This window comes from Dermacentor silvarum, chromosome 7 (genome assembly GCF_013339745.2).
Source record: "Dermacentor silvarum isolate Dsil-2018 chromosome 7, BIME_Dsil_1.4, whole genome shotgun sequence".
In the NCBI taxonomy this organism is placed as follows: domain Eukaryota; kingdom Metazoa; phylum Arthropoda; class Arachnida; order Ixodida; family Ixodidae; genus Dermacentor; species Dermacentor silvarum.
The window spans coordinates 151,873,031-151,884,799 of NC_051160.1; positions in this window are offsets into that span (position 1 = coordinate 151,873,031).

Here is an 11,769-nt window from a genome sequence, read left to right on the forward strand (position 1 = left end):
TTCCGGCCAGGCGTTTCCTTCGCATTATATATATATATATATATATATATATATATATATATATATATATATTGTGAGACGATCGACGCCCGAGACGAAGGCAGAGCTCTGGTATTGTCACACAGCGCGAGACAGCCCACGAACACCAACCCGAAAACATGATGGTGATCGTGGGAATGGGTATATACACATGAAGACGATGATGAACTGCACTGTTAGCGCTCACCCTAACTTCCCCCCCTCACGAAAGCGGCAGGCAAGGCAGCGAGTTAGAAACGGTCGAAACGCCGAAGATACGGCTTCAGGTGAAAGACGTGCACAATTTCAGTGCTCCGGCAACGGCGGTCAGTAACCGAGGTAACAGGAGCTACGCGATAGCTCACGGCAGATGTTCTTTCAAGCACGGTATATGGGCCGCGATACCTGTGAAGAAATTTTTCACAGAGCCCTGGCACTCGAACACGTGTCCACAGGACCACTTCGTCGCCTGGGCGGAACGAAATGACACGATGGGTCACATCACAACGGACTTTCCTCTTGTCCTGAATGGTCGCGGTGTGGGCGCTCGCAATTTTGCGGCTGTGAGCGACGCGGGCGGCGAACTCCTATGGCAGAGATGTGGATGGAACAGAAGGCGTAGAGAGAAAAGTGGTGTCCAAACAAGACAAGGTACACGGCCGTACACGAGGAAAAAGGGGCTGTAGTTTGTTGTGCGTTGAACGGCAGTATTATATGCAAACGTTACGAAAGGAAGTACAGTGTCCCAGTTTCTGTGGTCGGGTTTCACATACATGGAGATCATGTCGGACAGAGTTCGATGGAAACGCTCGATAAGACCATTGGTATGGGGATGGTACGCAGAGGTGGTCTTATGGATGGTGTTTGAGGCTTGCAGGACTTCAGCAAGAACATGGGAAAGAAATGTCTTGCCACGGTCGCTTAGAAGAACACGAGGGGTACCGTGGCGCAAGATAATGGCTTGCAGGACGAACTCGGCGACCTCAGAGGCCGCATCAGAAGGAAGAGCTGCCGTCTCAGCGTAACGAGTGAGATGGTCCACGGCGGAAGGGGACCGTATAAGTCGATGCCCACGAATTCAAAGGAAACGACCGGGCACGGCAATGGTTGTAAAGTGCCGGCGGTAAGATAGGTCGAACCTTTGCGATGTTGGCATGACGTACACAAACTGACGTACTTGGCAACACTAGTAGACTCTTCCAGCGGACCAGCTTCCAGAGTCGACGTTGAGTGTTTTAATCTGGTCAGAGAACTACTGGAGGTTTGTGACCGGACGCGTCGAACGTTTCACCGACAACCTAAGTGCAGTAAAGGCTATATTTGGCTGTGTTCTTCAAGGATTGTACGCTAGCACTTACCTACCGCTGTCACCGCGGAACGCCAGTGAAACTGCCCTGTTCCAGACTTGCTCCGACTCCTGGCACACTGAATACATACCAGGAGAACCATCAGAAATGTGTGGTGTTTGGATTGCATTGGTATTACCAACATACACTATGATTACGACGTCAGCAAGCACCCAGCACTTATTCACTTTCGGAGCGCAGTGCACAAGAGCGCAGGACGCTACGTAGTACCGTTGATGATCAAGACGCCAGGTCTCACGTCATGCACTAACCCGACGGTAGCTGAAGGTAGGCTCGAGCGTCAGCTTCAGCTGTTTGGGCATCAGCCAGAACTTCTACGGGAATATGATGCCGTCATCAGCGAGTACTTTAAGGAAGGCCATGCGGAGAGAGTACTGCCGCCTGAACCACTCGGACAGATTGTCCATCTCTTGCCTCTGCATGCTGTAGTACGACGTGAAGCCGTGACTACAAAGGTGCGGGTCGTGTTCGATGCCTCATCTCATGAATACGGTGAACCGCCTTTGAACGACGTGCTCGATAAAGGCATCAAGCTTGGTTCGAACTACTGCAGCTGCTCTTCCAGTTTAGGTGAAACAAATTTGTTCTCATCGCTGACATCCGGAAAGCATTCCTCAAGATATATATCCACTCGGAAGATAGGCACGCTCTCTGTTTTCTGTAGATCGACCGACTACCAACATGTGAGCATCCCGTACCGACAATCGTCGAGTGGCGCATGACCCGGATCCCTTTCGAAGCGTCTTCTAGCCCGTTCTTGCAGTCAGCAACCCTGCAGCACCACCTAGAAACATGGAAGAAGAAACACCCGGCCATTGCAGATCGCCTACAGCAGTCATTCTACGTGGACGACTAAGTAATCGGCGCGTCTTTGAAAGAGGCGGCTCTGGAGATATACCGGGAAACGAGTGCCATTATTACCGATGCAGGAACGTAACTCAGAAAATGGTGCTCAAACTCCCGCCTACTCTGCACTCAATTCTTGAACGACGGCCTCTCACTTGAAAATGTCAGTGAGCAGGGCTCCAAATTCAGGGCACCTTGTCTGCTTTGGGACCGGTCATGCGACGACATCATCCTCACCCCTCAAGCCGTCCTTTCGTACCTTTCAACTCAGTCATCAACCAAGCGGACTATTTTGCAAGCCTTCACCTGGCTATTCGACCCATTGGGCTTCGTTGCTCCATTTCATGTAATAGCTCGACTATGGTGGCACGGCCTCGATTGGGACGAGCCTCTGCCATTGGACATTGAGGATTTGTGGAAGAACTGGGTATGGGAATTGCCTGTCCTGTCGACCCTTCGCATTCAACGTTGCATCTAATTCGTATTGCTAACCAAGGAAGCACGACAATACATTACTTCGCTGACGCCAGCCGTCATGCATACGGAGTCCCATGTTTGCACGTCAACGACTAGCCGACGGCGGTTTTACAGTCCGGCTCCTTATTAGCAAGTCTCGCCTTGCACCACTGAAGATGATTTCTCTACCACGTTTAGAGATGCTTGCTTATCTTTGGAGGCGAGATTATGGCGTTACATCCAGAAAATGCCAGAGGCTTCATCATGTATTGCATCCTTCTGGACTGATTCAACGATAGCGTTGCATTGGATCTCTGGCGACGCCAACCATTTGGAGACCTTCGTAAGGAATCGTATTCGCCAGATTCAGACTTCGCTCCCAGGGTACATTTGGCGCCATTGCGTGAGCGCTGACAACCCGGCAGACCTTTTGACGTGCGGAGTAAAAGCAGCGCTCCTAACACGAGAGACGAAGGGGCGGACCGGGCCTCTGTGGTTGACCGAACCAGACAGGAACTGGCCTTTGAACACTTGCGCTACGCTGGCGGTGCAGGACCTGAACAGCGAACTTGCGTCCGTTTGCCCAGCCGCAGTATCACCACAAGCCATACCTGAACCGACACCACGGCTGGACCTCGAAAATTACAGCTCAGTCTCCAGAGTTCTCCGAGTTTCTCCGAATTTTGAGGTTTGCTTACAACGCTTCCAGGAACCAGCCATCCTTCTCTGGACCACTGACGCCAACGGAAATGAAGCACGCGGAGCAGTACTGGCTCCAGTTGGTTCAGGAAATTGCCTTCCCAGCCGAAGTCGCTGCACGTCACACTGGCCATCCGTTGCCATTACGTTCCAGTGTTCCTACCCTACGACCGGATATCGGGCAGGGCGGGTCGTTTAGTGAAGGAGGAGAACGTGTCGGAACTTCAGTGGAAACTCGGCACAGTAGTCGAAGCGTTTCCAGGCAGGGACGGACGGCATCGAGAGATATTTCAAAATCGCCTTCCCAAACGGCCAGCAAGACTGGCGCGCCGCTCAGTGGTTGTACCCTTTGGAGGCGAACGAGCATACCGCGGCCCCGGGAGGGTGTTGAGTCTACGCGGGAAGAGCATTGGCGAAAAACGCCATGCATGGCACGAAAAAAGGAGAAAGAAGAAGGCGATGCCGGCGGCAGCGTGGCTCGTGAGCACGCAATAAAAGGGAAAAAGGAAGTATTTGACCAGGGAACAGCTGCTGTCGCTCTCTTCTCTGCCGCTACAGGTACTAACCTCACAGTAGCTGCGATGGTTGCGACATTTTGGTTCAGTTAGTTTAGAATAAACACTGTGAAAGTATTCACTGAAAAGTTCCTCAATGCGATGTTTATCATCAATAGTTACGCCACAATGCAATCAACTGCTTTCTTTTTCTTTGAAAGATGCCGTCTAAATTTATCAGGTGAATCTCGAATGAGATTAGGTAAAGTGTAAATGAAGTAGGGCCGTTTAGCGTTACGAACTGCTTCGTTCGACATTGTCGCATCGCTTTGTGTTTCTATTGGCTCGTCGACTAAGTCGCAAGTTTTCGCTTTAGCTGCAACATGTGTCATTGTTATTCAAGGGTTATTTTTAAGTGGTTTCTTTAGTTTATTCGGTGTGAAGTTAGTCAGACAGTATTTACGTAGGTCCTTAAATGTGATACGCAGCAAATTGGCATCAGTACAGTTGCCAAGGCAAAAATGCAAGTAATCTGCAATGCATCGCTAATATCATTGTGCATCCATGTTTCTATGATTAACAGAACGTGGGGAGCATGACTTGGAAGGAGAGATACAAACTACGCAGTTTTGTTAACAATGCTTCGAACATTTGTGTTTAAAAGTCGAAAGTCCCGAATTAGGAGATCGCGCATGTCATGTTTCAGATAAAATGTGATACAGTTGATATAGTTTGACGTAATAGTTCAGCGGAAACCCGCTAGGTGGAGAGAAGTAATTAAAGGGAAAATGAGACATCCACCCAAATGCAGCAATTGCTACAAAGGAAACCCATACGGGTTCCTCGAAAGAAAGCCTCGCAGTTGAAGAAAAATTCGTCCTGGTCCAGGACTTGAACCCGGGACCACCGCCTTAGGCGGTGGTCCCGGGTTCAGGACGAATTTTTCTTCAACTGCGAGGCTTTCTTTCGAGGAACCCGTATGGGTTTCTTTTGTAGCAATTGCTGCATTTGGGTGGATGTCTCATTTTCCCTTTAGTTGATATAGTTCAAAGATATGTTTTATAAGATTATGCTACTTATGGATTCTTTAGCGTTCGCCACATTTATTTATCTGCTAAACAGGATATTTAAACAAGTAGGGAGGGTTTTTATTAGGAAAGTGATTTATGCCGGGTTTCAAGGCTGATATCCGCTAACGGATGTGACGTGCCGCCATCTAGAAGCGCTCAAGCGAATTACTCCATAGTGACACTAACGAGTGCCAACAGAGAGCGCTTAGGTAGTCACGGCGCAGCGGAGGCTCCAACACGGTATAGCCATAGCATCGCACATAGTGTTTCATACATTATTCATATAATAAAAACATATTAAAAGTGTCTCACGGCAGGATTCGAACTGAGCACCTGTAGTAAAAAAGCCCGATATTGAAACCATTAGGACAAGGACGCTTCTTTTTCTTTCAATGTATTCCAGCTTGGCTACAAGCCTAAAGAAGTGTTTGTGATCACAGATCAAACAACACGTTTTATCTGCGTTAAAGCATCCAACATTGACATCAGATCTTCATCACAGTCAATTTGCACATCACGTACTTTCACAACCATTTCCACGAAGTATTCATGCACAGATCGCTTTTTAAGATCACAGTGCCTATATGCCAACAAACTACGCCATACTGCATGCAGCCCGAGTAAAAAGATGACGACCATCGGTGGAAAATCACGTTCAGGCGGTAAACAAATGAATGCCATATGGGTTTAGGGGTAGGTCTATCTTTAAAGTTCTCTGTATAGCATGATTACAGAAAGCACTTGCTTCCGCATGGGACATAAATCCCTCTTTCTTCTAACCACTGTCTAACAGGCAAGATTCGCGTGCGAAGCTTGAAGAAAAATGTTTTAACGTTCACCGGCATCCAGATTTCTTTAACCCTTTTGAGTGCGTTTTGACCATGCCCTGCTTGAAACATTAACGCGCCGATTTGCCCGCGAGAAATTGATAAGAGCGGTCTAAGCTGCGGACCATGGAATGAGTGATAAGGTGAGGTGCAATGAACTTTATTTGGTCCTGAAGAACCCTGGTCAGACACCCCCCGAAGGGAGGTCCGCCGCAGTCACTGGCCGCGCCCACGCCAGTGCTGGAAGACCATGGCCCTCCGCTCGTTCCCAGGCCTCCTGGACTGCTCAGAGCTGGACTGAGAGTTCGATGCTTTTAAGGGCCCTCTCCCAGTCCTGCTGTTTGCTGAACTTGGCGCCACGCAACACCTGGCACGGTCAGAGCATGTGAGCGAGTGTGTACTTATTCTCCTTGCAGCTAAGGCATCCTGGATCTATGCCTTCAGCAAAGTCACTAAACGTGCTACGAGACGGGAACGAACCTGCCTGCAGCATCCGGAGAGCTGACGACTTGTGAGCTTGTAATGCGGGAGGGCGTAGCTCCGCCTTGACAGCTGATAATGAGACGTAACTTCGTGAAATGTGCCAAGTGGATCCTTGAAGCTCTCCGCGAACCCGCCTGCGGACCCGCCCGGACCGCCGCGGCATGTGTTTTCTCGCTCACGGTTATGGGTAAATTCTTTGACGGATGAACCTCTAAGCCCATGTGGGCCGGGAAACAGGTAATTTTGTGAACGCCTACCACACCCCCGAACTGGGGATGTTGCAGCCTCCCTGGAGACCACCCCGAGGCGAACGCCCGGATGGCAGCCCTGAAGTCCATGAATACCTCAGGTCGTGAAGGATCCTTCATCGCTAGAGCTATTGCTACTTGCTCTGCTACAGAGGCAGACGACATCCCAACGGAAGCTGAGTTGAGTACTCGACCGCGATAATCAACAACTACGGCCGCAAGCTATCGAAGCGGCCATACTGCGCCACATCAACGAAAGTCAGCTTTCCCGGAGGTTTAGCTACGAAGTCAAGCAGAGACTTGGCCAGTGCCTTTCGCCGGCCAACATTGTACACCGGATGGACGTTACACGAGAAGGGTTCCACCTCGCAGGTACCCTTCATTGTCTGTGTTAAATAGCCTTCTGTTCGGTACTGTCCGTATGATGGCAGCCCTGCGACTGTAGGAGACGCTGCCCAGCCTTGGTGGAGTAGAGCCGCGCGACCCGAACTAGTCTCTGTGCCTCAATCACCTCCGATATGGTGTTTTGTATGCCCAGGCTCATGAGCCTGTCCGTGCCGGTGCTCACGGGGAGTCTCCGCACCCTTTTGATACTTTTCCGCATTAAAGTGTCGAGTTTATCCTCTTCGCATTTAGACTAATTCAGTGCCGATGCTACGTAAATAATATGGCTCACGAGGAAGGCGTGGTAAAGCCGAAGGAGACTGCTCTCCCTCAGCACTCCCCCGCGGTTTCCGACCCTTAAAATCAACCTGAGCATGTTCTCTATCTTGGAGGTGATGCGGGCCAAACCTGTGAGTTCCTGCCGTTGGACTCAGGAAGCAAGCCGAGCACTCTAATACAGTTGACTCTTAGAATCGACAGCCCGCCCCTTGTGCTTAACGTAATCTGTACCTGATGAAGCGGCGTGGAGGGCCTACGCCCGGGCCGCACCGGTCTGTAGAGGAGCAACTCCGATTTGGAGGGGGAGAGTCGAAGCCCCGTACCCTCCAGAAAACTTTCGGTGATAGACAGTGCCGACTGGAGCTCCTCCTCCACCTCAACATCCGAACGTCCCATGCACCAGACAATGTCGTCCGTATATAGGGAGTGGTTGGTATTCGCTACAGTGGAAAGACGCTCTGAGAGACCTTTCATGGCTATGTTGAACAAAAGAGGCGAAATGACCGCTCCGTGCAGTGTGCCCCTCGCCCCCAGGGTAAGGCCCTCGATTTTAATTGGCCAATTTGTATGGTTACTGTGCGGTCCCGGAGGAGGGCACGAACATAGGCGGGGATCTTTGGTCCCAGCCCCATGCTCTCGACTGCCTCCAGGACGAACTTATGTAAAATGGTATCGAACACCTTGGCGAGGTCAAGGGCCAATATTCCCCGAATATCTCGGGTTTGTCGCTCGATAATTTGCCTTTTAACCAGGAGCATCACATCGTGGCTGGAGAGACCTGGCCGGAAGCCTACGATGTTATGTGGAAACAGCTCTTTATCCTCGATATACCTAGTGGCCCTGTTACATACCGCATGATCCATCACCTTCTCCACGCAACAGTTAAGGGAGATTGGACGTAGTTTCTCCTTGGCGAGTGCCTTGCCCCGTTTTGGAATGAGCACCACCGAGGCGGTCCTCCAGGCCTCCCGCACGCGGCCTTCTGCCCAGAGGAGATTGACCTCCTCGGTTAGCTTGGCAATGGACTTATCATCAAGATTACGCAGCAGCACGTTCGTTATTTCTCAGGGCCAGGCGCTGAGCGACTGTTAAGCTCATGAAGCACCTCTTCGATCTCAACTTTCGTAAAGGGCGAGTCGATTTCCTCCAGTGTGGTCTTCCCCAGTAGCCTGGGTAATCCCAGTCCCCGACGGGGCCAACCGGAGGGTATCGCTCCGCCAATTCCGTAAGTAGAGTCGTGTCCTCGACCCCACCACTCCTCTGTGCTTGGACCAATTGGTCGATTGCCAACCTCTGATTACCTTTGGAGTTAGTTTCCTCAACCAGTACCTTCAAGAGGTTCCATTTGCCTTGGGTGCGCATCTGCCCTTCCACTTATGAGCAAACTTCATTCCACTGCTGCCTAGACCGTTCCTGACAATAGTCCTCGGTTTCTTTTTTGAGGAGCGCTATGCACTTCTTCAGCCTCCTATTGAGCTTCTGCTTGCGCCATTTCTCAACCAGCAATTTTTTTGCCGCCAACAGTTGCGCAAGACGGATGCGCTCCTCGCAACCGCCTTGGTTCCGAGGAGCGCATCCTCCGCTAATCGCGAGGAGAGGCCCTTTAACGTGCCATATTCGGTCTGATCAGCCTTGCGGCGCTTTCTAAACTCGTCCCAGTCAGTCCCCCTGAACGCCCTATGCGGAGGTGCTCGGGTTTCCTGGGTGACCGAGAGGATAAAGTTATCGCTTCCCAGGCTTTACTGCAGGTTAGCCCACTGTACGCCCACCGCGTTTTTGGCAAATGCTATATCCGCATTGGGGTCTCTCGTAACTGAGGTGCCCACCCTAGTGGGGAAATGAGGGTCCGTGACCAGCTCTAAGGAACATTCCCTCACAGCTTGAACCAGGTTTCACCTATTAACAGTGGAGTTTGGATATCCCCAGGCCGGGTGGTGTGCGTTAAAGCCCCCACTGCTACGAGCGGCGACTTGCCCGCTGCGGCAGCCGCCTTTGCGACCACCGAGGAAAACGCCTCCTTGTGATTCCGAGGGGTGCTGCAGACATTAAGGATGAGGATGCCAAATTTTTCGGGATGATTTTAACCAGCTGGGCCTCCAATGTAGAGTTACCTACCTGAAACTTGTGTTCTACAAACGCATATTTCCTCGCAACCAAGATAGCCGGACCGTGTTGCCTCTCCCCCTAACTGATTCAGATCGATAGCCGGACAAGGCAACCGCCACGTCAATGGTTTCTTGTAAGGCAATCACATGCGGCCTCACTGCCAGTGGGAAAATAAACTGCTGGAGGGAGGCAACCGCCACGTCAATGGTTTCTTGTAAGGCAATCAAATGCGGCCTCACTGCCAGTGGGAAAATAAACTGCTGGAGGGAGGCCTTACGCTTCCTAAACCCCGCGGCGTTCCACTGCCAAATGGCAAACTCCTTTGCGCTGGGAGCCATGATTACTATCACTGCTTTGTCGACTTCACGGCACGTCCATATGTACGGGAGCCAGAACCATTAGCATACCAGGGCCCGCCTGGGAACCAGTAAGACGGGCGTCAACGGGACGACCAAAGAATTCTCGCCGAGACCAAGCCTGCTTTCGATCACTGCGACTTTACGTGCTACGAGGTCAAAACATTCAGCTTGCTGCACTACCGACTTTTGCAATTTCTTGATTGCTTCAAGGGCGGCCGAGTCGTACGCCGCCGCAACCTCTCCTTTCGGACCTATCCTCCGCTTAGCCGGCCGCAGCTCCGCTGCCGAAGGCCGTGCCGGATGGATGGACGGATGAAGAACTTTATTAGGGTCTTTTAGGGCGTGGGAGCGGCCCGCTGCGCGCCGTGCCGGGGCCTGTGCTGAATTCCTGGCAGCTTCGAACTCGACCCTCATCTGCTGAAGCTGAGCTTTCAAGGTAGCGTTCTCCTGAATTAGAAAAGCGATCCTATAGTCTTCCTTTGGCTCTGTCAGTGACGCATGCGTTACCTGTGCTGGATGCTGCGCCGGCCTTGGCTTGACTCGATCCGCCCAGGTGGTGGGAGCCACTCGGATGCACACCCTGGAGCCGGAGTGCCCCCTGGAGTGAGAGCGTTCGCGGGAGCGAGAGCGCCGTCTGGAGCGAGAGCGCCTCCTGGAGCGGCTACGGCGCCTTCCAAGAGCTGGCGAGAGAGAATGCGTTTTTGTAGGTGGTGCCACGCTGGAATCCCGTGATGTGAGACCCTCCTGGGCTTGCAGCGTTTCTTGGTGCGCTTTCTACGCCATGTTCTGTGTGTCACCATGAAAGGGACTTGGTAACGATGTTTGCAGGACTTGTCTGCCATTAGATGTTCCCCTCCGCACAAGGCACATTTCAGCTGGCATTGGTGATACTCCGCAGGGTTGCTCACACTACACCTGCGGCACACTCTTATCGTCGGGGTGGGGCAAACATCGGCACCATGGCCGAGAGCCCCACACCCATAACAAACATCTGTCTGTCTTTTGTAGAACGTACACATAAGCCATGCTCGTACCGCACATAACATATTTATATATCTTTAGTCCACTGAAGAGAACGACGACTGTAGTCGTCTCCTTGATGCGACGCACCTCCATGGCTTTAGGCATACGCTGGTTAACGATCATGGGCGCCAACTGCTGCTCGCCAATGCCCACGTCGACACCTCAGACGACGCCTTTGCAGGTATCGTCGGAGGCCGCGGTGTAGGCAGAAACTTGATACTCAGTCGATCCGAGCCTGATGAGACGCAGCGCCGCGTAGGCGCCCGCATTCTTGGACTCGGGGGTAGAGACCACAAGAATATTCTGAGGTAAGTCGGGCAGATTAAATCCTCCTTTGTTTCCTCCGGGGATTGTTTCGCCGCCATCGCCAGGGCTTGGGCCAGATGATTCTGGCTAGCTTTCTTGAGATCCAGGCCTCCCTTGGGTCGGACAATGACTTGAATATGGCTCCGCGGCATGCGGGGAGTCGCGATGCGGTTGCAAGGCGCCAGACGACGTCCTGCGAGTTGGCCGTGCGGCGACCAGCCGTGCCATCACTTTGAGTAGAAACACTCTCTTGCTGCCGGGAAGAACGCTTATTCTTGGTTAAAGCGGTCCGTCACCCAGGGGTGTCAGCTTCTTCGAGGGAAAGAGTTTCCCCTTCGACCATCTCTACCTCCGGCATGATACTGTTGCGACGGCGCTGGCGGGCGCCCGACCGTACTCCTCGCCGCCGCTAATCCCAAATCTAGGCTTAGCGGAGGAATCGGCGGGAGGAAACTTCAAAGTCTCCAAAAATGGCGAAAAATGGCCCTACCAGGTCAAAAACATGCTCGGTGAAATCCTCTCGACGTCATCTGTAAAATGGCGAAAAAGTTGTCGCAGTTTCACCTGAAAGGCGAAGCATCAATAGCGATAGCAAATTTGTAGAGAGCTGTACGGAGTAATGATAGTAGCGTTATCAGCTGTATAAACTTGGACATGCAGCAGCACCGGCAACACGCAGAACTGTTGTCGACGCCGTCGGCGTTTTGCCCGCGTTCGCACAAAATGTGTGCGGCGTTGGTGACTGTTGCCGGAGCCTCTGATATAAATAGGCACTTGGTGCCGCAGCTAAACGTCGCCTCCCTT